General features: G+C 44.5%; 1 protein-coding gene and 1 long non-coding RNA gene across 5 annotated transcripts in view; one reads left to right on the top strand and one right to left on the bottom strand.

The window, feature by feature from the left end:
* The window catches only part of LOC122539999 (rho GTPase-activating protein 27), a 231,739-nt gene that overhangs the window by 194,158 nt on the left and 10,323 nt on the right, over positions 1 to 27,258 (bottom strand). The window lies entirely within an intron of this gene.
* On the top strand, positions 135 to 26,362 carry LOC148141807 (uncharacterized). The gene is made up of 2 exons (XR_015752513.1): positions 135 to 198; positions 26,108 to 26,362. It is a non-coding gene; the product is annotated as an uncharacterized LOC148141807 (long non-coding RNA).

Genomic DNA, 27,258 nt, shown 5'->3' with positions numbered 1-27,258 from the left:
CTAAAGTCCAAGGGCTTTTTTTGTGAAGTTTTTTTTCTCATTAACAAGGTTGCTTGGCATGCAAACAGTTAACCCAAGTCGACGCGTGTCACTCAGATGCGACGTTTGTTAGCGGGTGTCTGTGTGTGTGTGGGGCCCAGCACTGGCAGACCTCAATTCTATTTTCAGGCCCATTTTACTCAGTGAGTCTGCTGTCTGGTAAGATTTTTTAAAATTTCACCATTATATTGTCATTTATTCTGAAATTTGAAAAATTCTGAATTCCGAAAAGCATTTGGTATAAAGAGTTTTGCACTTGCAGTATAATCCCACTTCTGCTAATGACCAGAGATAGAGGAGGTATAGAAGAGGGATAAACACTGGCCTAAACATCAGGAGAACCTCTCTGCACTACTTCAAAATAATGGAAATACAGGGACACAGTGTAACATCTCAACTAGAAAATAGTCTCTCAAAAAGGCAGCTTTTGTATTTTTATTCATTTATTTTCACCATAAAATTTTACAGAAGTCTTTATTTAGTACAGTGTCTGCATTCTTCCAGAATCTCAGCTGCGAATGCGAACTACTGAGCACTGCTGTTCACACTTCAGTAGTACTATGTACATACAGATCTCCGTTATCAATAAATAATGCTATCAAATCAATACAATCAAGAAAAGCTGTATATGTTGCACCAAGTAACAGAGAAAAATCACCAGTACAGGTCAATAAGCATCAGGGGCATCAGTATTAACCACAACAGGTGCAAAGTCCACTACAGGATTAATCTTTGTAAAGTGGTTTTTGTGGGTTACTAAGTTTAAAATTCTCTCTTGTTCAAGGGGTGGAGGTGAATGATAATGTTGAATATTCAACTTTAAATTATATAATTTAAAGAGCTATCCATGCAGAAATTTTAGTGCCAGACATTTCCCCTTCACTTTCATTGATCTTACGTTATGTAATTTTTTTTTTTTAAAAGCTACCAAGAAGAGTGGACACCCAGAGTCTTTCTTCTCTATTTTGGAAATTGTTTGGAAAGTTGTAACTTTGAGATGGTTCCAAGGTTCAGGCCATCAAGGCAATTCAACAAGTAACAAAAATCAGCTAGTGACAAAAAGCAATTTGCTTTGTTTCTATTTACAGCAACTGCGTGCACCAATAAACCTTGCATTAAGCAAGGAAGCGGTCTTAATGCTTTGCCACAGTCAGTGGATGAAGATTACGATTCTCCTGTGAATACCCTTGCCATAAATGCAGCAGGTGTAAATTCCAGGGCCAGACTGCAACGGTCCTACAGGGTTCATTCTGAGGCCGTGCTCTCTTCTACCTGTTTCACTTCTCTCCCAGCTACCTCTCTTCAACTTCTCAAAGCAACACAAACCTCCTGTGTGACTTGTCACTCAGCACATTATCTCTACAAACTTTTTAAACCTGCGCCTAAGTCAGCCCAGCAACCTTGCTTTAACTTAATTCAAACATTTGGGTGTGGCTGAAAAGCTGCTCAATTATTTTCTCAGCCGCAGAATCTTACAGGAGTCTGTTTAACCCATTGTGCCCATGGCTGTGCCAGCTTTTTAAATAAATCCTACTCCCTCGCTCTTCTGTTTCCTTGAAGCATCTTCCTTTCAAATATGCACTTAATTCTCTTTTGAAAGTTATTAGAATTTGCTTCATCATCCTTCATGGGAGTCCATTCCAGATCCTAACTCAATTTCAATCAATCAAGCTTCAAGGTGTTTTTCTCAGGAGTAGCAGCACTAGGTAAAATTAACAGGGAATGGCAGCATATTGTTGTTGATACCTGTTTTACGACCAAATCCAACGCATCTTTCAGTATAATTCAGAGATATTCCATTGATTTTCCAATTCTGAGAACTTCCCCACCAGAATTTCTTTTCATTTAACTGGCTAACAATTAGACCCATTCCTGATGAATACTGCTAAAGGAAATGCCAGTAGCAAGTTACTGATTGAAAGAATGCTAAATGGAAAAATTGTTCCTCACACCCAATAAATGCCTGCTGATCCGCTCATGGGGGGGTCGGGTGGGGGGGGGTGGTGGGGGGGGCGGGCGGAAGGGAGAAGAGAGGAGAGAGGCACGGTGGCACAGTGGTTAGCACTGTTGCCTCACAGCGCTGGAGACCCGGGTTCAATTCCCGCCTCAGGTGACTGACTGTGTGGAGTTTGCACGTTCTCCCCGTGTCTGCGTGGGTTTCCTCCAGGTGCTCCAGTTTCCTCCCACAGTCCAAAATGTGCAGGTCAGGTGAATTGGCCATGCTAAATTGCCCGTAGTGTTAGGTAAGGGGTAAATGTAGGGGTATGGGTGGGTTGCGCTTCGGCGGGTCGGTGTGGACTTGTTGGGCCAAAGGGCCTGTTTCCACACTGTAATGTAATCTAATCTAATTAAAAGAGGTGAGGGGGAGGGGGCGGAGGGAGGAAGGGGTAGAGGAGAAGAGGGTAGAGGGAGTAGAGAAAAAGAAGAGCAGACTCAGGCTCAGCAGCTTTCCTCCAGTGCCATCTTACCAGAAGTAAAATAGGGCTGAGTCAGAATGGCTTTATCAAGAGATATCACAAAAGATAAATTTATTAGAGATCCAGGAGGAAGTAATAAGCAAGTTAGAGAAAGGAGAGCTAGTGCATGTGGTCTATTTCAATTTCCAGAAGGCCTTTGACAAGGTGCCATGTAGGAGGCTGCTAAATAAGAGTACATGGTGTTAGAGGCAAGGTACTGGCATGGAGCGCGCTTTGGCTGACTGGCAGAGAGTGGGGATAAATAGGGCTTTTTCAGGATGGCAGCTGGTTATTAGTGAAGTTCCACAGAGGTCAGTGTTGGGACAACAACTATTGATGTTACACATAAAATGATCTGGATGAAGGAACTGAGGGCGGTGTTGCGAAGTTTGAAGATGGGCGCAAAGATAGTTGAAGGGACGGGTAGTGTTGAGAAAGTGGGGAGACTGCAGAAGCACTGAGACTAGGAGAGTAGGTGAAGAAGTGGCAGAAGGAGTACAAAGTGTGGAAAGCGCGAGGTTAAGCACTTTGATTGGAAGGAGAGAGACATGGACTATTTTCAAAATGGGAAATGGCATTGGAAGTCTGAAGTACAACTTTTCTTACAGTTAACATGCAGATTCAGTAGGCAGTTAGGAAGGCAAATGCAATATTAGTATTCATTTCAAAAAAGCTAGAATGCAAGAACAGGAATATACTGTACAAGGCTGAGGTTAACTGCATTTGGAACATTGAGTGCAGTTTTGGGCCCCATATCTAAGGAAAGATGTGCTGACCTTGGAGGGGGCCCAGAGAAGGTTCACAAGAATGATCATGGGAATGAAGAGGTTGGCATAAGAGGAGCGGCTGAGGACCCTGGTGTGCACTTAGTGGAGTTTGTAAGGAATAGATTTGGTGGGGGTCGGGGTGATTGCATTGACACATACAGAATACTAAGACACCTGGATAGAGGGCAAGTGGAGAAGATGTTTCCGCTAGGAGAGACTATGACCTGAGGGCACAACCTTAGAGCGAAGGAAAGATGCTTTAGAAGGGAGATGAGGAAGAATTTCTTCAGCCAGAGGGGTGGTTAAACCAGTGAGACTCATTGCCACAGAGGGCTGTGGAGGCCAAGTCATTGAGTGCATTTAAAACAGAGAAGGATAGGTTCTTGATCAGTAAGGGGATCAAGAATTATGGGAAGGCGGCATGAAAATGGTGTCGAGAAACATTAACTTCGATCAAATGGTTGAGCAGATTCAATGGGCTGCATGTCCTAATTCTGTTTCTATATCTTCTGCTCCTGTTGGCCATGAGATGTTGGTGGCAATTTGCTTTGATGAATCACTGCAGCTCACACACTGTAGATAAACGCAGAGTCCTGTTAGGAAGGGAGCCTCAGCATTTACATCCAGCTGTAAGTTAATACATTAAGGCTTTAACCTCAATATGGCTCATTATGAATGCTTGTGTGTTTTAATAAAATAGGAGAAAGTGAGGACTGCAGATCTTGGAGATCAAAGTCAAAGATGTGTGGTACTGGAAAAGCACAGCCAATCAGGCAACATCCAAGGAGCAGGAGAATCGAGGTTTCAGGCACAAGCCCTTCATCAGGAATGAGGTGGCGGCCTAAGGGGGCTGAGATATAAATCTGAGGGGGTGTGGGGGAAGATAGCTGGGAGTGCAATAGGTAGATGGAGGTGGGGAGGTGATGGTAATAAGTCAGGAGGGTGGAACAGATAGGTAGGAAGGGAGATGGACAGGTAGGACAAATTGAGGGGGCTGTGCTGAGTTATAAGGTTGGATCTGAGATACGGTGGGGGAGGGAAAATGAAGACACTGGTGAAATCTGCATTGATCCCACGTGGTTGGTCAAGACAGAAGATGGGGCTTCCTTCCTCCAGGTGTCGGGTGGCCAGAGTTTGCTGGTGGAGGTGGCCCATGATATCTGCATGTCCTTGGCGGAGTGGGAAGGGAAGTTGAAGCAGTCAGCCACAGGACGATGAGATTGTTTGGTGTGCGTCCTTCAGACGTTCTTTGAAATGTTCCACAAGTTGGTATCCCATCTCCCCGATGTACAGGATACCACACCGAGATCAACAGATACAGTAGAGGATGTGTGTGGAAGTACAGGCAAATCTGTTGGATGTGGAAGGATCCTTGGGACGTGGTGGGGGGGGGGGGAGAAAGAGAAGAGATGTGGCCGGAGGTTTTGCACTTCTTGTGGTGGCAAAGGTAGGTGTTGGGAGTGGAGGGTGAATTTGTGGGAGCTGTGGACCTCTTCTCATCCCTCCAACACACCTCATCCACCTGGACTCCCCGTGCTGGTCTCTATCTCTTCTTCTCCAGCTGCCGTTGAGACACTGACCACCTCGACCTGTCCATCCCTCTCACCCTTGCAACACGCAGTCCTCCACTCCCTCTGCTCCAAACCCAACTTTAAGGAATCTCCCATCCACAGCCTCCAACCTCAGACCAGGAACCCCACTCCGCCCAGTTCTACATCCTATCCAAAATTCACAAACCTGACTGCCCCAGTCAACCCATCGTCTCAGCCTGCTCCTGCCCCACTGAACTTATCTCTGCATACCTTGACACCGTCCTGTCCCCCTTGATTGAGAATCTCCCCAAACCATCCACCTCCTCCATGTTTTTTGTTTCCCTGGCCCCCAACGCCTTACCTTCACCATGGACATCCAGTTCCTGTATTCGTCTATCCACCATGTTGAAGGCCTCTAAGCCCTCAGTTTCTCCCTCTCCCACTAACCCAACCAGTACCCTTCCACACTCACCCAATAGTTGTCAACTGAGTGGGTGAACTGGACTTCATCCTCAACGATTTCTCCTTCCAATCCTCCCACTTTCTCCGGCCAAAAAGGCGTATCCATGGGCACCCGCATGGACCCCAGCTATACCTGCCTCTTCGTCGGGTACGTGGAGCAGTACATCTTTCGCAGCTACACTGACACCATTCCCCAGCTTTTCCTCTGCTGTATCAATGACTGTATAGGCTCCACCCTCATGTTCCTGTGAGGGGTTTAAACAGTTTATCAACTTCACCAGCACCTTCCACCCTGACCTCAAGTTCATCTGGACCATCTCAGACACCTCCCTCCCCTTCCTGGATACCTCCATCTCCAATTCCAGCAACAGACTCAACACTGACATCTACTTCAACCCCACCGACTCCACCTCCTTCCACCCTGCTTCCTGTAAAAACACTATCCCTTATTCCCAATTCCTCCGCCACATCTACTCTCAGAGGAACAGTTCCACCATAGAACATCCCAGATGGCCTCATCCTTCAAGGACCGCAAATTCCCTTCCCACATGGCCAACAATGCCCTCCAGGGCATCTCCTCCACTTCCCGCACCTTCGCCTTGGAACTCTACTCCTCCAATCCGAACAAAGGAGAGATTCCGCACCCCCCACCCCGGTCCTCACTTTTCACCGCACCCAGATACAACCATCATCCTCTGTCATTTCCATCACCTACAAACAGACCCAACCACGAGGGATCTATTTCCCTCACCACCCTATCTGCATTTCAGAGAGACCAATCGCTCCAGGACTCCATTGTGAGGTCCACAGCCCCCACCAGCCCACCCCCTGCACCTTCCCTTGCCACCACAAGAAGTGCAAAAGCTGCGCCCACACCTCCCCCCTCACCTCCACCCAAGGCCCCAAAGGATCCTTCCACATCTGACAGATTTACCTGTACGTCCACACATATCATCTGGTGAGCATTGCTCTCTGTAAGGTTTTCGAGGAGAAAGTGAGGACTGCAGATACTGGAGATCAGAGCTGAAAATGTGTTGCTGGAAAAGCGCAGTAGGTCAGGCAGCATCCAGGGAACAGGAGAATCGACGTTTCGGGCATGAGCCATTCCTGAAGAAGGGCTCATGCCCGAAACGTCGATTCTCCTGCTCTCTGTAAGGTCTCCTCTACATTGGGGAGATAGGAAGCCAACTTGCAGAATATTTCAGAGAACATCTCTGGGACACATGCACTAAGCAACCCCACCTCCCTGTGGCCAACCACCAACTCCCCCTCCCACTCTGCCAAGCACATGCAAGTCCTGGGCCTCCTCTGCCAGCAAATACTAGCCACCCAACGCTTGGAGGAAAAACGGCTCATCATCCATCTTGGAACCCTCTAACCTCATGGGATCAATGTCGATTTCTTCACTTGCCCTCTCCACACCTTACCCCAGATCCAACCTTCCAACTCAGCACTGCCCTCTTGAACTATCCTACCTGTCCATCTCTCTTCTCATGTCTACCTCATCAATCACCACCCATGCACCCCCCCCCACCCCTATCTATCTATTGCATTCCCAGCTATCATCCCACCAGCCCCACTCCCCTCCCATTTATCTCTCAGCCCCTTTGGGCCATGCCATCATTCCTGAAGGGAATATGCTTGAAATGTCGACTGTTCTGCTCCTTGGATGCTGCCTGACGAGCTGTGCTTTTCCAGCACCAAAAAAAAATGTGATATTGTTAATTGAATCAAAAAAGTCCAGATTGGTTAAATAACCACCGGAGAATGCTGAGCCCTGGTTCTAAGTTCAGGCTTGACATCTGATGGGGAGTATTTGTTCTATGTGGGTGTTGTTAGGGATACCTGACCCAATGCAGTCATTCTAAGGGTTTAAAAGCCTGGATCCATGCTGCTGTTTCGGTCTACCCAACCCACGGTCATAGTCACACAAGGGAACGTTCATGTCAGAGTATTAATTAGCTGAAATTCCTTCCATTGCAAAATACCAAGCAAAGTTATGTGAAGTTGCAAAACCAACCACCTCTATTAAAATACTGCACTTCTGTAAGGTATACATGGCTCTGGACAGGATACTTGCTTCAGCCATTATAGACTAATCACAAGTAGAATTAAATTTTTCTGAAATATTCCTACAAGGTATCAGAATAACAACCGTACATTGTTTTTAAAATTGTGGCATGAAACCAAAGAGGCTGCAATTCTTAGACTCAAAGCCATAGAGAATGGTGTGGTCTGCAACACAGGGTGGTGCAGCAAGATGTGGTTTGCTGGAGCTTGTCAGGTGCCTTGCTTTGCTGAAGCTTTGTTATAAGAATACTTTGACCCAGTTTCTGCTCATCTGCATAGCAGCTCTTTCTCGACATGGTTCTAAGGAACTGTGCACATTTCTGTCTATGTGATTGTGTGGAATCTCCTGCATCTAAAGCAGACACAGTGTTTGTGCAGCTTGTCCAATCATTCCCCATCAGGCAACCCACTCATTCCAGAAATCAATCTAGCAAACCTTCTCTGAGCTGCCTTCATCACCGTCTTCATTTACCGTCTTTCTGAAATAAGCAACACCAAAACTGCAATGTGTCATTATCAATGTAAAACACATTGTCATATCTTGAGGACACAAAAGGCCACATAACAAAAACATGCTATTTCTTTTGCAATTTCCAAATGGATTCAGACATTTTACTCACCAGCAAGAACAGTTTAACATAGCATTTTTTTACCACTTGATTTTACAGCTAATTCTAAGATGTTCTATAGCAATTACAATGTAAACACAGACATGGTCAATTGTGGGACTATAGAAGTTTGATTAGCAAACTACAGTTGACTCCTCCCAAAAACAATGTACAAATTTCTATCAGTAACATCAGACCTCAAATGCAAACACTTCATTAGGAAATGGGATGAATTTAGCTTCCGTTCACTATTATTTATTTGCATAACAATAATCAGGAAACATAACATCTAATTCTGACCAGAAACTGCCTGACATTCTTCCTCTGTTGTTTCATCATAAATGCATTGGTAATGGAAAAGAAGATATACTAATGTTTTTGCAATAGATACTCCATGCAAAGTATCAACCAAAAACATTACTGTAATTGAATTACCCAACACTGACCCAGTTGCCTTTGTGCACAGATTTCAGATGTGTGTCGTTTGTGGGCATTTCCAAGAGCTAGCTCTCTGACACAGAGGGTCGTTTCAACATTCGATCTATGTGAAATCGTAAGAGGGCCAGCAAAGCTCAGGGAATGCAGAAGGCAGGGACTGCTGTCACAGATAGGCTCCCTGTCTGGAAATAAGCCCCAACGACAGGCTTTGCTTTCAGTCAGGCAGGGATTACTGTGAGAGAATCGATTCTGGGGGCAGGTGTTTGAAGGTCAAGCAGTCAGAAGGCCATAGACCTTAGGAATGGACTGAAGTTTCTAGGAGGAGGAACATGGGGGGCACAGAGGAGCAAATCAGAAACCTCAGTATTGTAGGTTGAGATTAGAGCCTTCAGGTGCTGGATGATCAATTGGATACCTTGATTGGGAGAATTCTGAGACCTCAAGGAGATCAGAAAGGGACAGGGATTCAAATTTTTAGATCATTGGGATATTTTCTGGGGCAGAGGTGACCTGTTCAAGAGGTTTGCACCTGAACTGAAGGAGGCCCAATATCTTAGCCAGTTTTGCTAATGCTGCATGGGAGGGTTTAAACTAGGAGGAGAAAGTGAGATCTGCAGACGCAGGAGATCAAAGCTGAAACTTTATTGCTGGAACAGCACAGCAGGTCAGGCAGCATCTAGGGAACAGAAGATTTGACGTTTCGGGCACATGCCCTTCTTCAGGGTTTAAACTAGATTGACCAGGGGGTGAGATGGGATTCTAAACAGCAGCAAAGCAAGCGTAAGCCTCAAAGGAGACACAGTAATCAGAAATATTAAGCTGAAAAGACAGGCCATGCTGGAACACGACAGGGAGTGAGGAATGCCTATTGGATTAAATTGCATCAATTTCAATACAAGGTGGGGGGAGCTGACAGGTAGGGCCGATGAACCCAAGGCATGGATAGGTATGTGGGAATAGCCATTACAGAAACATGTCTAAGGGAGGGACGGGAGTGGCAGCTTAATGTGCCAAGGTACAGGTGCTTTAGACGGGACAGAGACGGTGGAAGGAGGGGAGGGGGAGTTGCATGTTGATTACTGCTGTGATACTCGCCTTAATCAGAGATGAAATAACTGAAGGATCATCCAAGTAGTCTTTATGGTAGCTAAGAAATAAGATGGGAACGCTGGCAAATTGGGGTTGTACTATAGGCCCCCAAATAGCCAATTGGAATTAGAGGAACAAATATGCAGGGAAATTGGGGAAGACTTTCAGGCAGGAAATCAGGAGGGCAGAAAATGGGCAAGAGATAGCCTTGACTGAGAAGATTAGGGTGAATTCAAAGAGGTTTGTAAATAAAAGAAAAAGAATAAAGAGAGAGAGATTAGGACCCCTCAAGGACCAAAGTGGACATGTGTAGATCCTCAGGAGATGGTGTTCGATGAGCATTTCTCCTGCGGTCACCATGGAGAAAGACATAACTACTTGGGAAAGTGAGTGGTGATATGTTGGGGACAGTCCATATCACGGTAGAGATGGTGTCGGACATATTAGAGTGTATGAAGGTGGATAAATTTCCTGGTATTGACCAGATTTATCCAAGAACACTGCAAGAGGCTAGAGAAGAAATTGTTGAGACCCTGGCTGATATATTTGCATAGTCATTGGCCATGGGTGAGGTCCCAGATGAATGAAGGGTAGTGAATATTGTGCCCTTTTTCAAAAAGGGCTGCTAGGAACATCATAGGAACTATAGACCAGTAAGTCTAGCAGCTGTGATAGTTAAGTTACTTGAGAAGATTCTGAGGGATAAGATATACATGCATTTAGAAAGACAGGGTTTGATTAGGAATAGTCATCATGGCTTTGTGCATAGTAGATCATGCCTCACGAGTTTGTTAGAGTTCTTTGATGAAGTGACCAGGAAGGTTAACAAGGGCAGATCAATAGACGGTGTTGATATGGATTTCAGTAAGGCCTTGGATAGGGTAAGCTGCTCTCAAAGGTTAGATCACCTTGAATCCAGGGGAAGCTGGCAAATTGGATACACAATTGGCTTGATGGTATCAAGGAGAGGGGAATAGTGAAAGGATGCTTGTCAAACTGGAGGCTTGTGACTAGTGGTGTACCTCAGGGGTCGGTGCTGAGCCCATTACTGTTTCTTACCTATATCAATGATTTGGATGAGAACGTACAAAGCTCGATTAGTAAGTTTGCAGATGACAATATAGTTGGTATCATGGACAGTGAGGGAGATAAGAAATTGCAGCAGGACCTTGATCAGTTGGGGAAGTGGGCTGAGAAATGGCAAAAGGAGTTTAATATAGTTAAGTATGAGGTCTTACATTTTGGAAAATCAAATCAAGGTGGGACTTTCTTGGTGAATGGTAGGGCCTTAAGAAGTGTAGTGGGAACAGAGGGACCTCGGAGTTCAAGTGCACCGTTCTCTGAAAATGTAGTCACAGTAGACAGGGCAGTGAAGGCAGCAGTCAGGGCATTGAGTATAGAAGTTATGATGCAGGTGTACAGGATGTTGCTGAGACTGCACTTGGAGTAGTATTCAGTTTTAGTCACCTTGCTGTAGGACGGATGTTATTAAACTGGAAACAGAGTGAAGAAGAAATTTGCAATGATGTTGCGAGGACTCAACAGTCTAAGTTATGGGGAGGTTGGACAAACTACAACTGTTTTCTTTAGAGTGTAGGAGACTGAGGGGGGATCTTAGAGGTGTAAAATTCATGAGAGGCATGGACAGGATGAATGCACTCAATCCTTTTCCCAGGGTTAGGGAATTGAGGACTAGAGGACATCAGTTTAAAGGTTAGAGGGGAAAGAATAAAAGGGAACCTGAGGGGCAATTTTTTTTTTTAAAAAAGACAGTGGTATGCATATGGAATGAGCTACCGGCAGAAGTGGTTGAGACGGGTACATTAACATTAAAAGGCATTTGGACAAATACACAGATAGGAAAAGGATTAGAAAGATATGGACTAAGTGCAGGGAAATGAGGTTAGTGTGAATGGACATTTGGGTCGACATGGACCAGTTTGGGTCAAAGGACCTGTCTCGGTGCTATAGGACTCTGAGAAGACACTCGGTGTGTTGGGGTGGTCAGATGTCTTGCAGGGGAGTACAGGGATCTGGAGGACTTGGCTTTGTGATTGGAGGCATTGTTCCCTCTAAGTTGTGCAGAATCTTGAAGATAAGCACATGGCACTCATTAGCTCTAAGTAATCCCTTTAAGGTGGGGGTGGGGGGGTTGCATGTGCACACACATGTGCAAGTGACAGACAGATGACAAAGAAAAAAACGTTGTGTTACTTTCTTTTGTATTATATGTAAACACACCAATCATATGAAAAGGTCTGGCATAATGCTATGGCTTTTTTTTTATTTGGAAAGATATTGGTACTCGTACACAGTTTTGCCAACTTGCATCTGTGTGGATATAATCTAGACGGAGGCAAAAGCCCTGTTGGGTCCACTATGTCAATACATTCTTTAGAGACTTTGAAAAGATTTGTAGCTTGGGTTGTAGATGAGATCTTAGATTCATTTGCTGATCTGATGTGGTTTTTTACACACGTTTCATCACCTCGCTAGGTGACATCATCAGTGCATCTTCGATAAAGCGTTAGTGGTCTATACTGCCTGGTATGCATGTGTCTCTGCTTTTTGGTACTTCCGGTTCTGTATCTGAATGAACTGGATTCCATACACAAACCAATGTGTTTATTGATTGGTGTGCCAGGCTTCAAAGAATTCTCTGGTTGGTCTCTGTTTTGCCTGTGCTCAGATGGTTACATTGTCCCAGTTGACATTGTGTCCTTTGTTTTCTGTGTGGTTGGAAACGAGAGAGAGTACTAGTTGTGTCCGGCAGTGGCGAGCTGATGTTTGTGCACTCAGCTTTCTTCCTGTTTGTCATATTTAATGTTTTTCAGAACCCTTGGAAGGTATCTTGCAGATAACGTCCGTCCTGTTGAACGTGGGTGTCCACTCTTTAACCTTTGAGAGGAGCTGGTGAAAGGTGTTTGCCGGTTTGTAGGCCATTAAGATTCCTGTGGGTCGGCGTAGTCAGGTAGTCATTTCTGATCTGTCTTTGATGTATGGTATAGTCACTATTGCGCCTGGTCATGTAGTGTTTTTCTTCTTTAGGTTTGTTGGCTAAGTATTGGAGGATCGTACTGTTGGGATACTCATTTAATTTAAATCCCTTGAATAGGTGCTACTGTTCCCCCTTCTGCAGTTCTGGGTTGCTGTTGTGTGTTCTTGCTCATTTGAATAGCGTCCTAATGCAGCTCAGTTTCTGGGTGCTGGTGTAGTTGCTGTTATAGTTCAGTATCTGGTCTGTATGGGTATTCTTCCTGTACACACTGGTCTGGAGTTCACTGGTAAGTGTGCATTTCACTAGTACATCCAGGAAGGAGGGTCTGCTGTTGTTTTCCTCCTCTTTCATGAACTTTATTCCTGTGAAGAAGTTATTAATGTGGTGGTGGGTTTCTTCTAGTTATGTACGTTTGGTAGATACCTTTGGTCATCACTTACCAGTTCACCGAAAGGAGACTCCCCTTCCTGGATGTATTAGTGGAATGCACACCTACCAATGAACTCCAGACCAATGTGTACAGGAAGAACACCCATACAGACCAGATACTGAACTATAACACAACTACCCCAGCACCCACAAACGGACCTGCATTTGGACACTATGCAAATGAGCAAGGACACACTGCAGCAACCCAGAACTGCAGAAGGCAGAACCGTAGCACTTACTCAAGGGATTTAAATGAAATGGGTATCCCAACAGCACTATCCTCCGATACTTACCAATAAACCTAAAAGAAGAAAAAACACTACATGACCAGGTGCAATAGTGACTATACCATACATCAAAGACAGATCAGAAATGACTACCCGACTACGCAGACCCCTAGGAATCCTGATAGCAATCAAACACCTTTCACTAGCTCCTCACAAAAGGTCAAGACCCAACACTCACATCCAACACAACAAACGTTATCTAAAAGATACCCTGCAAGGGTTGTGAAAAGCACTACATAGGCCAAACAGGAATAAAACTGACTATATGAGTGTACGAACATCAGCTCACCACTGCCAGGCATGACTAGCACACTCATTTCCAACCACACAGACAACATAACCATCATAGCACAGGCAAACAGAGACAGGCGAGAGACTTTCTTGAAGCCTGGCACTCCAGCCGGAACTAAAATCAATAGACACATTGAACTGGGCCCTATATACAAATCAGGAGAAAAGTGAGGACTGCAGATGCTGGAGACCAGAGTTGAAAAATGTGGTGCTGGAAAAACACAGCAGACCAGGCAGCATCCTAGGAGCAGGAGAATCGACGTTTTGGGCATAAGCCCTCCTTCAGCCCCTATATACAAATCACTTAAGCACAGAACCGGAAGTAACAGAGACCTGACAGGATAGACAACACTTTAAATCAAAGACGCACTGACTATGTCACCTAGCGAGGCAATAAAACATTTGCAGAAATTTACAGCAGCTCGGTGAACGAATCTACAACCTAATACATTCTTTAATATTCACAGAAGGTCTTTTCAATGTTGATTGAGGAATAAAGATGAGAATAAAGCATCTGTCTTCTGCAAAATTAGGATCTTCAAGCAGAAAGATGGAGCCTCGTTTTTAACATCACACCCTACATGCAGCACTTCCTCAGTACTGCGCAGCAGCCTTGAGTTTTTGCGCTGTGGTTCTGGAGTCCCAGTACCTTGTGAGCCGAGGCTCAAGTGTTACCAAGTCTTAACTCACCGACTTGGATACAGCACTGCTTTGACACGATATAACATTTACAGTCCCCTTCCACCCCAAAGATTCTGCCATCTTCTCCTAAGCCACAGACTCCAGCAGCAATAAGGCAAAATGAATTCATAGAAGACCATAAGACATGGGAACAGAACTAGGCCATTCGGCTCATCAAGTCTGCTCCGCCATTCAATTTGATCATGGCAGATCTGAATCCTCAACTCACAATCCAAAGATGTGCAGGTCAGGTGACTTGGCCACGCTAAATTGCCCGTAGTGTTAGGTAATGGGTAAATGTAGGGGTGTGGGTGGGTTGCGCTTCGGCGGGTCGGTGTGGACCTGTTGGGCCGAAGGGCCTGTTTCCACACTGTAATGTAATGTAATCTAATCTAATCCTCTTTCCTGCCTTAAGCCTTTAAATCCCGAAATCTTTAAAAGCTTACCTTGGAGAGCAGAGGTTTCTGGGAAAGGAGGGCCTTTTCTCCCCCTTCAGCTATATAAATGTGTTTTCTCTAAACCAGAGACTCTATCCTGTAGGGCCTCCCACCCATCCACCTCCTCCAACCTTAAACGCCAGGGACACATCAGGTAAGCTTCTCTTTTTTTTTTACTATCTGATAAGGAGGAGAGCAGGGATGGCAGTGCAGGGAGAGGAATGTTCCTTCTGCATGATGTTTGAGGTGAGGGACACCATTAGTATCCCATCCAAGTACATCTGCAGGAAGTGCACCCAACTCTTGCTCCTCCAAGACCACATTAGGGAACTGGAGCTGGATAAACTTCAGATCATGCGGGAGGCAGAGTCTGTGATAGAGAAGAGTTACAGGGAAATAATTACTCCCAGGCATGAAGAAAAGTGGGTAACTGTTAGGAGGGGGAGAAAAAGACACAGTCAGTGCAGGGATCCCCTGTGGTCGTTCCCCTGAAAAACAAGCATACCGTTTTGGATACAGTTTGGGGATGGGGGGCCGGGCCGGCTTACCAGGGTCATGTATTGGGGTGCTGGTCCCTGGCACAAAGTATGTCCCAATTGCACAGAAGGGAAGGAGGGAAAAAGGAGGAGTGTGTTAGTCACTGGGGACTCAATAGTTAGAGAGTCAGATAGGTGGTTTGTTGGGAATGAAAGAGATTCACGGTTGGTGTGTTGCCTCCCAGTGCCAAGGTTTGTAATGTCTCGGATCGTGTCTTTGGGGTCCTGAAGGGAGAGGGATGTAATTTGTGGTCCACATAGATAGAAAGAGGGAGAGGGATGTAAGGCAGGATTTCAGGGAGCTAGGGGGGAAGCTGAGAGCTAGAACAAACAGTTATCTCTGGTTTATTACCTATGCCAAGCGATAGTGAGATGAAGAACAGGGAGAGATATCAGCTGAACACGTGGGATGGTGCAGGAGGCAGGGTTTCAGGCATACGGATAATTGCGCGCATTCTGGGAAAGGTGGAACCTCTACAAACAGCACAGTCTTCACTTGAACCAGAGGAATACTAATATCCTGGATGGGAAATTTGCTGGTGCTATTCAGTGGGTTTAAACTAGCTCAGCAGGGGGATGGGAACCTGTGTTGTAGTTGCAGTGCACAGGAGGATGAGTGTAAGGAGGACAGGGACAAGATTTCATGGTCACAGGAGTGTGCTGGCAGACAGCAAGCTGGTTTGAAGTGTGTCTACTTCAACGTCAGGTGTGTCCGGAATAACATAGGTGAGCTTGCAGCATGGATAGGTACCTGGGACTTCGACGTTGTGGCCATTTCAGAGACATGGATAGAGCAGGGTGAGGAACGGATGTTGCAGGTTCCAAGGTTTAGATCTTTCCTTAAGATCAGGGAAGGCAGTAAAAGAGGGGGAGGTGTGGCTTTGTTAGTCACGGACAGTATGGCTGAAAAAACCTTTGACGAGGACTCGTTTAATGAGGTGGTATGGGCTGAAGTTAGAAACAGGAGAGAAGAGGTCACACTGCTGGGAGTTTTTTTTTTATAGGCTTCCTCAAAGGTCCAGGGATGTAAAGGAGAGAATTGACAAAACGATTCTGGGTAGGAGTGAAAAGATAATGGTGGTCATTATGGGGGATTTTAACTTCCCCAAAATTGACTGGAAATGCTATAACTCTAGTATGTCAGATGAATCAGTTTTTGTCCAATGTGTACAGGAGAGTTTCCTGACACAGTATGTCCGAGGGCCGACAAGAGGGGAGGCCACACTGAATCTGGTACTTGGTAATGAACAAGGCCAGGTGTGAGATTTAGTGATAGGTGAGAACTTTGGAGAGAGTGACCATAATGCCATTAACATTGCTGAGAAGTCCATGAGCTCAATCTAGGGTACAGGAAAGGAGGAACTTAATTGTAACAGAGCTGTCAGAGGCACTTTCCAAGTCCAGATTGGTATGACAAATGAAAAAGTGTGACCTCTTGTGAAGTGCAATTAGATTTGATGACCCATCATGTCATTAGTGTTTGGTAGGAGTGGTAATTAAACTTGGGATAAAGGTATGCATGTAGGTGCAGCAGGCAATAAAGGCGGCAAATGGTATGTTGGCCTTCATTGCAAGAGGTTTTGAGTACAAGGTCAGGGATGTATTGTTGCAGTTATACAGGGCCTTGGTGAGGCCACACCTAGAATATTGTGGGCAGTTTTGGTCTCCCATCTTCTATGTTTGTGTTAAATCTGCTATCTCTCCACAGGTAAAAACAATGACTGCAGATGCTGGAAACCAGATTCTGGATCAGTGGTGCTGGAAGAGCACAGCAATTCAGGCAGCATCCGACGAGCAGCAAAATCGACGTTTCGGGCAAAAGCCCTTCATCAGGAATAATTATTATTCCTGATGAAGGGCTTTATCCCGAAACGTCGATTTTGCTGCTCGTCGGATGCTATCTCTCCACAGGTGCTGCCAGACATGCAGAGTTTCTCCAGCAACATCTGGTATTGCATCTGATTTCCAGCATCATAGAAATCACCACCAGGGTGGCACGGTGGCTCAGTGGTTAGCACTGCTGCATCACAGTACCAGGGACACAGGTTTGATTCCAGCCTTGGGCAACTGTCTGTGTGGAGTTTGCACATTCTCCCAGTGTCTGTGTGGGTTTCCTCCGGGTGCTCTGGTTTCCTCCCATGATCCAAAGATGTGCAGGTTAAGTAAATTGGCCACGCTAAATTGCCCATAGTGTTCAAGGATGTGTAGGTTAATTGCATTGTTCAGGGGTAAATATAGGTTCAAAGGGTAGGGGAATGGGTCTGGGTGGGTTACTCTTTGGAGGATTGGTGTGGACGTGATGGGCTGAAGGGCCTGTTTCCACACTGTAGAGAGTCTATGATTCTATGTAAAGTCATAAAGACACAAGGTGAAACAAGCTGCTGAAATTTAGAAAAGGAATTCAAAAACACATTACTGTGACCCAGAATAGTGAAGTATGTGACCCAGAATAGTGAAGTATGCTATGACATTTGAGATTGTAGAATCCTTACAATGGGGCATCAGGCCATTCAGGTCCGTGTCAACCCTCCAAAAGACATTCCACTCAAACTCACCCGCTACTTGCATTTCTACATTCCTGGACATGAGCAATTTAGCATGGCTAATCAACCTAACCTGTACCATCTTTGGATTACAGGTGGTAACCGGAACACCCAGAGGAAACCCACGCTCAAGGGGAGAATGTGTCAAACTCCACAGTCAGTTGCTTGAGGGTGGAATCAAACCTGGGTTCCTGGTGCTGAGAAGCAGCACTGAGCCACCATGCTGCCCCATTGCAGAGATTACAGAGTTATCATGAAGAAAAACAACCCATGGACAAATCTGTAAATAAAAATGAAGGCTTGCAAGTGAATTTTTGTGAATGGATCACTTGTGAAAGGCTGAAGTAAGGTCAATGTAACACGACAGCAGCATGATGGTTGAGTTGGAATTTGCAGTGTCAAGCTGAGTAGGTGAAGACAAGCAGCTTTACAAAGATCAAGCCACTGTGGACCAGGGGTTCTTGAAATGAATTTGTGGCAGATAATGTTGCGATAGGGCAAATTTTGGATAAGGCTATTTTCAAACATTAATGTGCAATGCCAAATTCAGGTGTTACCATTTAAAGTTGTTGCATTATCTGAAAATTCCCACAATTTGGAAGAGGCTTCCAATTAGAAGAGCACAGCTGTCAACTCTATTCTTAAATAGAAATGGCTGCACCCCAATGAAAGGAATGGCAACCCCAAAGTAGTAGGTAGACATCCTTGCTGCCATTGTCCCAACAGTAAACACTGGAAGACAGTCCAATGGATTGATATATGTCCAATATTGTAATGTTTGCATCCTTTGGCAGATCAGAGGGTTCAAAGTTGGACATCAACCACAACAGTTTACTTTAAAAATTCACAAGGCAATATTTGTCAGTGAGTAAATGAATGGAAGTCAGAAAACCCATCAGGGCAATTACAGTTTTATCTGGTAAGTGTTAAGAGTTTATAAGTTTGTACTTGAAGCATGAATGATAATTGTGACTAATTAGGGTATTTTTGGACCTGGAGCTTTAGCAGTGCTGCATCAGCTTGCAGATAAAGTTGGAGCAAGCTTAGCAGTGGAAATTGAATTGCTTGTGGACACTCATGGTTCAGGTCCAACCATAAAATGTCAATCAATAGGCTGAGAAACTAGAAAATATCGCATGCCTGAGAACCAGACAGGAAGAGTCAACAGTACAGGGTAACTGAGGAAGAGGTGAAAATTAGCCAAAGAAGTCGAATTGTCTCCCATGCTTGGTGAAGAAACTAAGCAAACTACGGAATCTCACTTGAGACTCAATTTTAGTTTGCATGTTAAAGTTAGCAAACAGAAACAATTGTCCATAACTTGTTAAAAGCAAATTTATCGTTACACTTTACCTGTATGCAAATCACTAGTGTGAAAGAGCTATTCACAGAATAACTGGTCGTCATATCTGAAGCCAACATGTCACTGTGTTATGTTGAGCACAAGCAGCCAGATTGGTTTAAAGTCTAGAATTTAGGAGTTGGCCATTCAGCCTATCAAGTTTTCCCTGCTATCTAATTTATGGTTGACTTGGATCTGAAATTCATCTCTCTGCCTTGGTTCCATAACCCTTTTTTTAAAAAAAAAGCAGTCTAACAAAAATCCATTGATTTCAGTTGAGGTCTTTCAATTAAGCAGTGGTCTCAATCGTTTAAGGCAGATTGTTCCAGATTTCCACTAACCTTGGTTTGCTGAAATTCTTCCTAAAATCACCTTTGAATGGCCATAATCTAATTTTATCCCTGAAGGAACCATGACTCTGAAGGAAACTGTTTCTATCCACAGCACTTTCATCATTATACACATCTGGGCGGCACGGTGGCACAGTGGTTAGCACTGCTGCCTCACAGTGCCAGAGACCTGGGTTCAGTTCCCGCCTCAGGCGACTGACTGTGTGGAGTTTGCACATTCTCCCAGTGTCTGTGTGGGTTTCCTCTGGGTGCTCCGGTTTCCTCCCACAGTCCAAAGATGTGCAGGTCAGGTGAATTGGCCATGCTAAATTGCCCGTAGTGTTAGGTAAGGGGTAAATGTAGGGGTATGGGTGGGTTGCCCTTCAGCAGGGTGGTGTGGACTTGTTGGGCCGAAGGGCCTGTTTCCACACTGTAAGTAATCTAATCTAATCTGAATTAGATCATCCCTCAATTTTTCATACACAGAGGAATGCCCAAACATGGCCTATGCAACATGTCTTCACAATTTGACCATTTAATCTCGGTATTGTTCTGTTGGGTTGATTGCCGAGTTTAGATACCTAAAGTGCATTTTGCAGAATAACACCAAAGTTTGGGTTCAATCTCTGCAGATAGTATCAGGACTTAACCCCACACTGATATCATAGCATAAGATTGATCAGAAACTCAGGGGACGAAAGGGCAAATGGAAGGGGGTTGGGCCACAAAACCCTTCCTGGGAAATGGGGATGACTTTTCATTCCTGGGTCCTGAGTAACATGCTGAGAAGAAAATTGGGCCTTGAATTGGAAAAAGCAGCACCATCGAGAAGAGTTTGAAGGAAACAGGCCAACCCAGTAGTGGTCTTCAGAGGCCTTGTTGAATTAAGGTTAGGTGAGCTTCTCAAGCTGGGGAGTCAATAGGAAGTCTGCTACCAGTGAAAGATTAGCAACTCTACTGTCATTGGTGGGGAAAGGGGGCAGCACCTCAAGATGGAGACCATCTGAAGACCTTGCAGTGTTTAACATGTAGGAAGTGGCCACAGCCATAAGGCCATTATTATGGAGGGGCATTCGGTCTCCCCCACTTCCCCCCAAAACTGAATTACCCAGACACACCAAGTGTAACCATCTGCAGCGAGTAACTCACCTCCTAACTCCCCAGTGTAGGCCATGTGGGGAATTTCAGAAAGTGCCTTCCACAGACACTCTTCTCATTGAGTAGCTACCTCGGTGATCAGAGAGCCATCACTCTGCCAATGCTGCTTCCATGATCACAGAAGTTTGGTCTGCAGGTACAACAGGCAATTAGGAAGGCAAATGGAATTTTGTTCTTCATTGCTAAAGGGATTGGGCTTAAGAGCAGAGAGGTTATGTTGCAGCTATACAAGTTGCTGGTGAGGCCACCTCTGGAACGGTGTGCAGTTTTGGTCTCCTTACTTAAGGATGTACTGGTACTGGAGGGGGTGCAGAGAAGGTTCACTAGGCGGATTCTGGAGCTGAGGGGCTTGTCTTATGAGGACAGACTGAGTCGAGTGGGATTATATTCATTGGAATTCAGGAGAATGGAGGGTGTATCTTATAGAAACATATAAAGTTATGAAGGGAATAGATAAGATAGAAGTAGATAGGATGTTTCCACTGTTAGATGCAGATAGGACAAGAGGGCATAGTCTCAAGATTAGAGGGAGCAGATTTAGGACTGAATTGAGAAGGTACTTCTTCACCCAGAGAGTTTTTAATGGATGGAATTTCTTGCCCAGTGAAGTAGTTGATGCTAGTTCAGTAAACATTTTTAAAGCTGAGATTTTTTTTGAACAATAAATGAATTAAGGGATACGGTGAATGTGCGGGTGAGTCCGCAAGAAGATCAGCCATGATCTAATTGAATGGCGGAGCAGTGTCGAAGGGCTGGATTGCCTCCTCCTGCTCCTAGTTCTTATGTTATGATGATACACAGAATAGGCTGGAGCATGTTCTATTAAATTGTAGCCCATAATGCCCAGAACTAAATGCAGCAAACTCAAATTAGACAAATGTTTAACACATTTGCAGGACAGTGGATCTGATAACTTAATTTGCTTGTGAAACTGATCCTTTTCCAGTGGTAAATGCCCCCGTTCAAATAGCAGACAAAGAAATACTGTGTAAATACCTTAACCTTTCACCTGCCAATATTGCCAGTGATAAGTCATGTCAACTCTGCATTTACAGCTGTAAAAGTGTACTTTTTCCATAAATGAATACAGCTCTCGCTGTCCTTTTGTTCAGTGATTGAGATTGCCATTAATTTAGCTATGTTTTAAAATTGCACATGGTTACATGTGGGCTGAACAAGTATTCCTACACAGGAATGGCACCTTGTTCAAGAATAGACAAGTATGCAGGCTGAGGTAGAAAATACCACTAGTTCTTAATTGTGCTAAAATATTTACCCTGAGGATACAAAAGTGACCAACGTTTTCGTTGGATGCATTTTGATCATTGCTTACTGCCTAGCTATATGTCACACTACATAATTGCCAGGATAGTCATTGTTAATGCTTTGTTTGAATACAGCACAAGTCTGCACTGCCCCACCATCCTTGGAGCTGAATTATTGGCAACAGTAGTTCAAATCAAAGAGGTAAACAGCAACCAAAGGAGAACAGCTGATCCAAATCAGCTCCAGGGATTTGCATAGTTTTTTGAATTGCTTCATTTCTCCAATTGCTGCCATTGCATGTTCCAGCTGCACCAACTGACAGATCATCTCATCAGTTGTGAACGCCCTTGGCTGAGTCTTTTTCCCTTCCCAGCTACTGTACCTTTCAGCTTAGCCCCACACAGTAATTCAACAACAGGAGCTCCACTTCTTCCCCCAGTGAATCACTTGATATACACAACTCAAAAGCAACAACATGTGTAGATTTATTGCCTTTAACATTGTAAAGCCTCCCAGGACAGTTACCAAACAAAAACCTGACAGTGCCACTTGGGAGAAATGGCCAAAGTGACCTCCTCCAGAGCAAAATGTTGACGCTGGCAACAAGAGAGGTCAGCCTCATAGGTGGATGGCAGATGGCACTGATCAAATGTTGCAGGCACCAATCTGCAATGGGTCTGAGGATGGCAGAAGGCAGACAGGCATGATATACCAGAACAGCATACTTCATGGTAGGAGCAGCTACAAACAGCCGCAGGAACAGACCAAAAGCTTGGTCAAAGAGGGGAGGTTTTAAGCAGCATCTTAAAAAAGGAAATGAGAGAAGAGGTTGGGCAAGAGACTTTCAGGATTCAGAATGTGAATGTACCTACTAGAGAAGGTGCAAAACTTGACCTACTCTTGGGAAATAAGGCAGGGGAGGTGACTGAGGTGTCAGTGGGGGGAGCACTTTGGGGCCAGCGACCATAATTCTATTCATTTTAAAATAGTGATGGAAAAGGATAGTCCAGATCTGAAAGTTGAAGTTCTAAATTGGAGAAAAGCCAATTTTGACGGTATTAGGCAAGAACTTTCAAAAGCTGATTGAAGGCAAAGGGACGCTGGTAAATGGGAAGCCTTCAGAAATGAGATAACAAGAATCCAGAGAAAGTATATTCCTGTCAGGATGAAAGGAAGGCTGGTAGGTATCGAGAAATTTAGGATTTGGTTAAGAAAAAGAACAAAGCATATGTCAGGTACAGACAGGATAGATCGAGTGAATCCTTAAAGTAGGAGTATATTTAAGAGGAAAATCAGGAGGGCGAAACGGGGACATAGCTTTGGCAAATAGAATTATGGAGAATCCAAAGGGGTTTTACAAATATATTAAGGACAAAAGGGTAACTAGGGAGAGAATAGGGCCCCTCAAAGATCAGCAAGGCGGCCTTTGTGTGGAGCCACAGAAAATGGGGGAGATACTAAATGAATATTTTGCATAGGATATGGAAGATATAGACTGTAGGGAAATAGATGGTGACATCTTGCAAAATGACCAGATTACAGAGGAGGAAGTGCTGGATGTCTTGAAACAGTTAAAGATGGATAAATCCCCATGACCTGATCAGGTGTACCCGAGAACTCTGTGGGAAGCTAGAGAAGTGATTGCTGGGCCTCTTGCTGAGATATTTGTATCATCGATAGTCACAGGTGAGGTGCCAAAAGACTGGAGGTTGGCAAACGTGGTGCCACTGTTGAAGAAGGGCGGTAAAGACAAGCCAGAGAACTATAGACTGGTGAGGCTGACCTCAGTGGTGGGCAAGTTGTTAGAGGGAATCCTGAGGGACAGGATGTACATGTATTTGGAAAGGTAAGGACTGATTCGGGATAGTCAACATGGCTTTATGCATGGGAAATCATGTCTCACAAACTTGACTGAGTTTTTTGAAGAAGTAACAAAGAAGATTGATGAGGGCAGAGCAGTAGATGTGATCTATATGGACTTCAGTAAGGCATTCGACAAAGTTCCCCATGGGAGACTGATTAGCAAAGTTAGATCTCATGGAATACAGGGAGAACTAGCCATTTGGATACAGAACTGGCTCAAAGGTAGAAGACAGACAGTGGTGGTAGAGGGTTGTTTTTCAGACTGGAGGCCTGTGACCAGTGGAGTGCCACAAGGATCGGTGCTGGGCCCTCTACGTTTTGTCATTTACATAAATGATTTGGATATGAACACAGGAGGTACAGTTAGTAAGTTTTCAGATGACACCAAAATTGGAGGTATAGTGGACAGCGAAGAGGGGTACCTCAGATTACAACAGGATCTGGACCAGATGGGCCAATGGACTGAGAAGTGGCAGATGGAGTTTAATTCAGATAAATGCGAGGTGCTGCATTTTGGGAAAGCAAATCAAGTATTTATACACTTAATGGTAAGGTCCTAGGGAGTGTTGCTGAACAAAGAGACTTTGGAGTGCAGGTTCATAGCTCCTTGAAAGTGGAGTCGCAGGTAGATAGGACAGTGAAGGCAGCATTTTGTATGCTTTCCTTAATTGGTCAGAGTATTGAGTACAGGAGTTGGGAGGTCATGTTGCGGCTGTACAGGACATTGGTTAGGCCACTGTTGGAATATTGCATGCAATTCTAGGCTCCTTCCTATCGGAAGGATGTTGTGAAACTTGAAAGGGTTCAGAAAAGATTTACAAGGATGTTGCCAGGGTTGGGGGATCTGAGCTATAGGGAGGGGCTGAACAGGCTGGGGCTGTTTTCCCTGGAACGTCGGAGGCTGAGGGGTGACCTTATAGAGGTTTACAAAATTATGAGGGGCATGGATAGGGTAAATAGACAAAATCTTTTTCCTGGGGTCGGGGAGTCCAGAACGAGAGGGCATAAGTTTAGCGTGAGAGAGGAAAGATATAAAAGTGACCTAAGGGGCAACTTTTTTACGCAGAGGGTGGTACGTGTATGGAATGAGCTGCCAGAGGATGAGGTGGAGGCTGGTACAATTACAACATTTAAGAGGCATTTGGATGGGTATATGAATAGGAAAGGTTTGGAGGGATATGGGCCGGGCGCTGGCAGGTGGGACTCGATTGGGTTGGGATATCTGGTCAGCATGGACAGGTTGGACCGAAAGGTCTGTTTCCATGCTGTACATCTCTATGACTCTATGACTTAGGGTTGAACCAATTCACACAGCTGATAACACGGGAAGGGGAGGACATGCAAGCGGCTGAGTTTGGAGGAAAATGGAGTTTTTAGAAGTTTGCAGAGATTAAAGGAATAAAAGGGAGGAGTGAAGTCAGCCACTGGCTGATATCTCCCATCTCTGCTGGGCTAGCTGCTCCTTGCAGTATAGGGGGCCTAGTCAGCTCAGTTGGCTGGACAGTGAGTTTACAAAGCAATGTGATGCCATCAGCGTGGGTTCAGTTTCCGCACCGACTGAGGTTGCCACGAAGAACTGTCCTTCTCCTCAACCTCTCCCCTTTGCCTGAGCTGTGGTGGCCCTCAGGTTAAATCACCAGTCATCTCTCTAATGAGAAAGCAGCCCTACAGTCTGGTAGGTGTATTGGCAATTTGACCTTGAGACACTGAAATCAGCCTCACTCAAAAAGGTGAATAATTATCCACACCCACTGTCATCCAATAATTCCTGCTGGAGACCATACTCACGTGAATTTCTAGTGAGGTCGGTACTGAAGGAGTAAAACAAATTGCTTCACTCTATGCTAAGGAGACAGCAGCCTCTAACAATGTATCTATATAGACACCCACAGCCCTAGACACCAACAGTTCAGCATAAAATCCCCAACATTGTCTCTTCATAAGTGGGGATTTCTTATACACCTGTTCAGATGTAAAAATTCTCAGAAAAGAAAACCAGAAACTATATCCAAATACAGAAAAAAACTACACAAAAAAATTAAAATTGACTGTGTTTTCCATGTTATAACAGCTTGACGACTTTTAAAATGACAAGGCATTTGTCTCAAGAGTAACATTTCCCATCTCTTTCCATTTCACCATTCTGAATCAATCTAAACCTGGTAGAACAGGTGATTTTTAGAAGTGCGAGAGTAGGGATCTCTAAACAGGCATTGACAGTCCCAGAGTAAACTTGTCACATTTGTAAAAACAGGCTGTGAATTCCTGTGAATACATAGCTCCAGTGTAAATTATAAAAGGAGACACTGTGGAATCACTACTGCATTAGAAATTCCAACCAGGAAAACATTTGCACATTTATGATAGCATCGTAAATAGACACAGGAACCAAAGTAGTTAAAAGGTGAAATAAATACAATGGGCTAGCTATTAATTGATTCTGAAGGGTCACTGGGCTCAAAACATTAACTCTTTTCTCTCCACAGACGCTGCCAGACCTGCGGAATTTCTCGAGCAAGGTGTTTTTTTTGTATAGTCATTACTTTGTAGAGCTGGATTGAAATGGCTGAGAGCAAGTCCATATCCATTCTACACATCCAAATGTTAACAGAGCAATGGGATTTAACCGAACCACATAGAAGAGACTTACACTAAAGCCTTTGCACAAAGTGCATAATCCCTACTTTCTTTACATTGTGAAGCATGATGCTGTCATCTATAAACTTGCAGGAATAGTTTTGCATTCTGGTGTCTTTATTATGTTGTTTAGGATTGGCTGACATATAAATCAGATAGAGTAGCCGGATCGAGGAATAACTGACAGCTATTCATTGAAGCTCAAGCAGTTCAGAACTGACAGTCTGTAAAAATAGTGGTATTCATGGTTTATGTAATTTTTTTTAAAATCCCTGAATGTGAAATGGAATATGCCAAACACTTGTATTAATAACAGTGTGGTGAAAATGACTTTACCACAAACTTTCAGTTGCTATTCTTTTCAGAGAAATGTTCAGTGCTTCTGTTTTAGGAAAACACCTGTGCTTTTCGTTGGTGAATCCTACTTTCTGTAAGGTTTGTTTTGTGTTCAGACTGCAACAAACTGAATTGTAACATTCAGAGCACATTCACTGCTAAGATTTGGTAGGTGGCTACATTTAACTCTGCCCACAAACAGGGACAAGGTTTCTTGCAACATCTTTAATAAATGACTCTCAAGACAGTCCAAGAGCGACAGAGGTGGAATTCAGGAGTTACAGGAAGTTAAAGAAAGAGGCAGGCACTGGGGAGTCAGCTAATGAGGATGAGAGGGGTACAAGGTCAATTCATTCAAGGAGTAGTGTGGTTAGCCGTACACCACGGAAGACAGTTTCTGTGTAGTATACTCAATGAGGAGAAAGTGAGGACTGCAGATGCTGGAGATCAGAGCTTAAAAATGTGTTGCTGGAAAAGCGCAGAAGGTCAGGCAGCATCAAAGGAGCAGGAGAATCCACGTTTGCGCACAAGCCCTTCTTAGTCAAGAATAGCTGGACCTCTTGGTGCTATTAGAACCACAGAGAAGTTCAGGAATTAGTAGGCAGCTAAGTGTTGAAGTCAGCACTTCAAAATCATCCTGGGAAATGGAGAAAGTGGGCTTGCT

Source organism: Chiloscyllium plagiosum, unplaced genomic scaffold (genome assembly GCF_037043375.1).
Source record: "Chiloscyllium plagiosum isolate Xiang-an unplaced genomic scaffold, Cpla_swu_hap1 HiC_scaffold_32, whole genome shotgun sequence".
In the NCBI taxonomy this organism is placed as follows: Eukaryota; Metazoa; Chordata; class Chondrichthyes; order Orectolobiformes; family Hemiscylliidae; genus Chiloscyllium; species Chiloscyllium plagiosum.
Note: the sequence above shows the minus strand (reverse complement) of the source record. Positions and strands in the feature narration are given on the sequence as shown.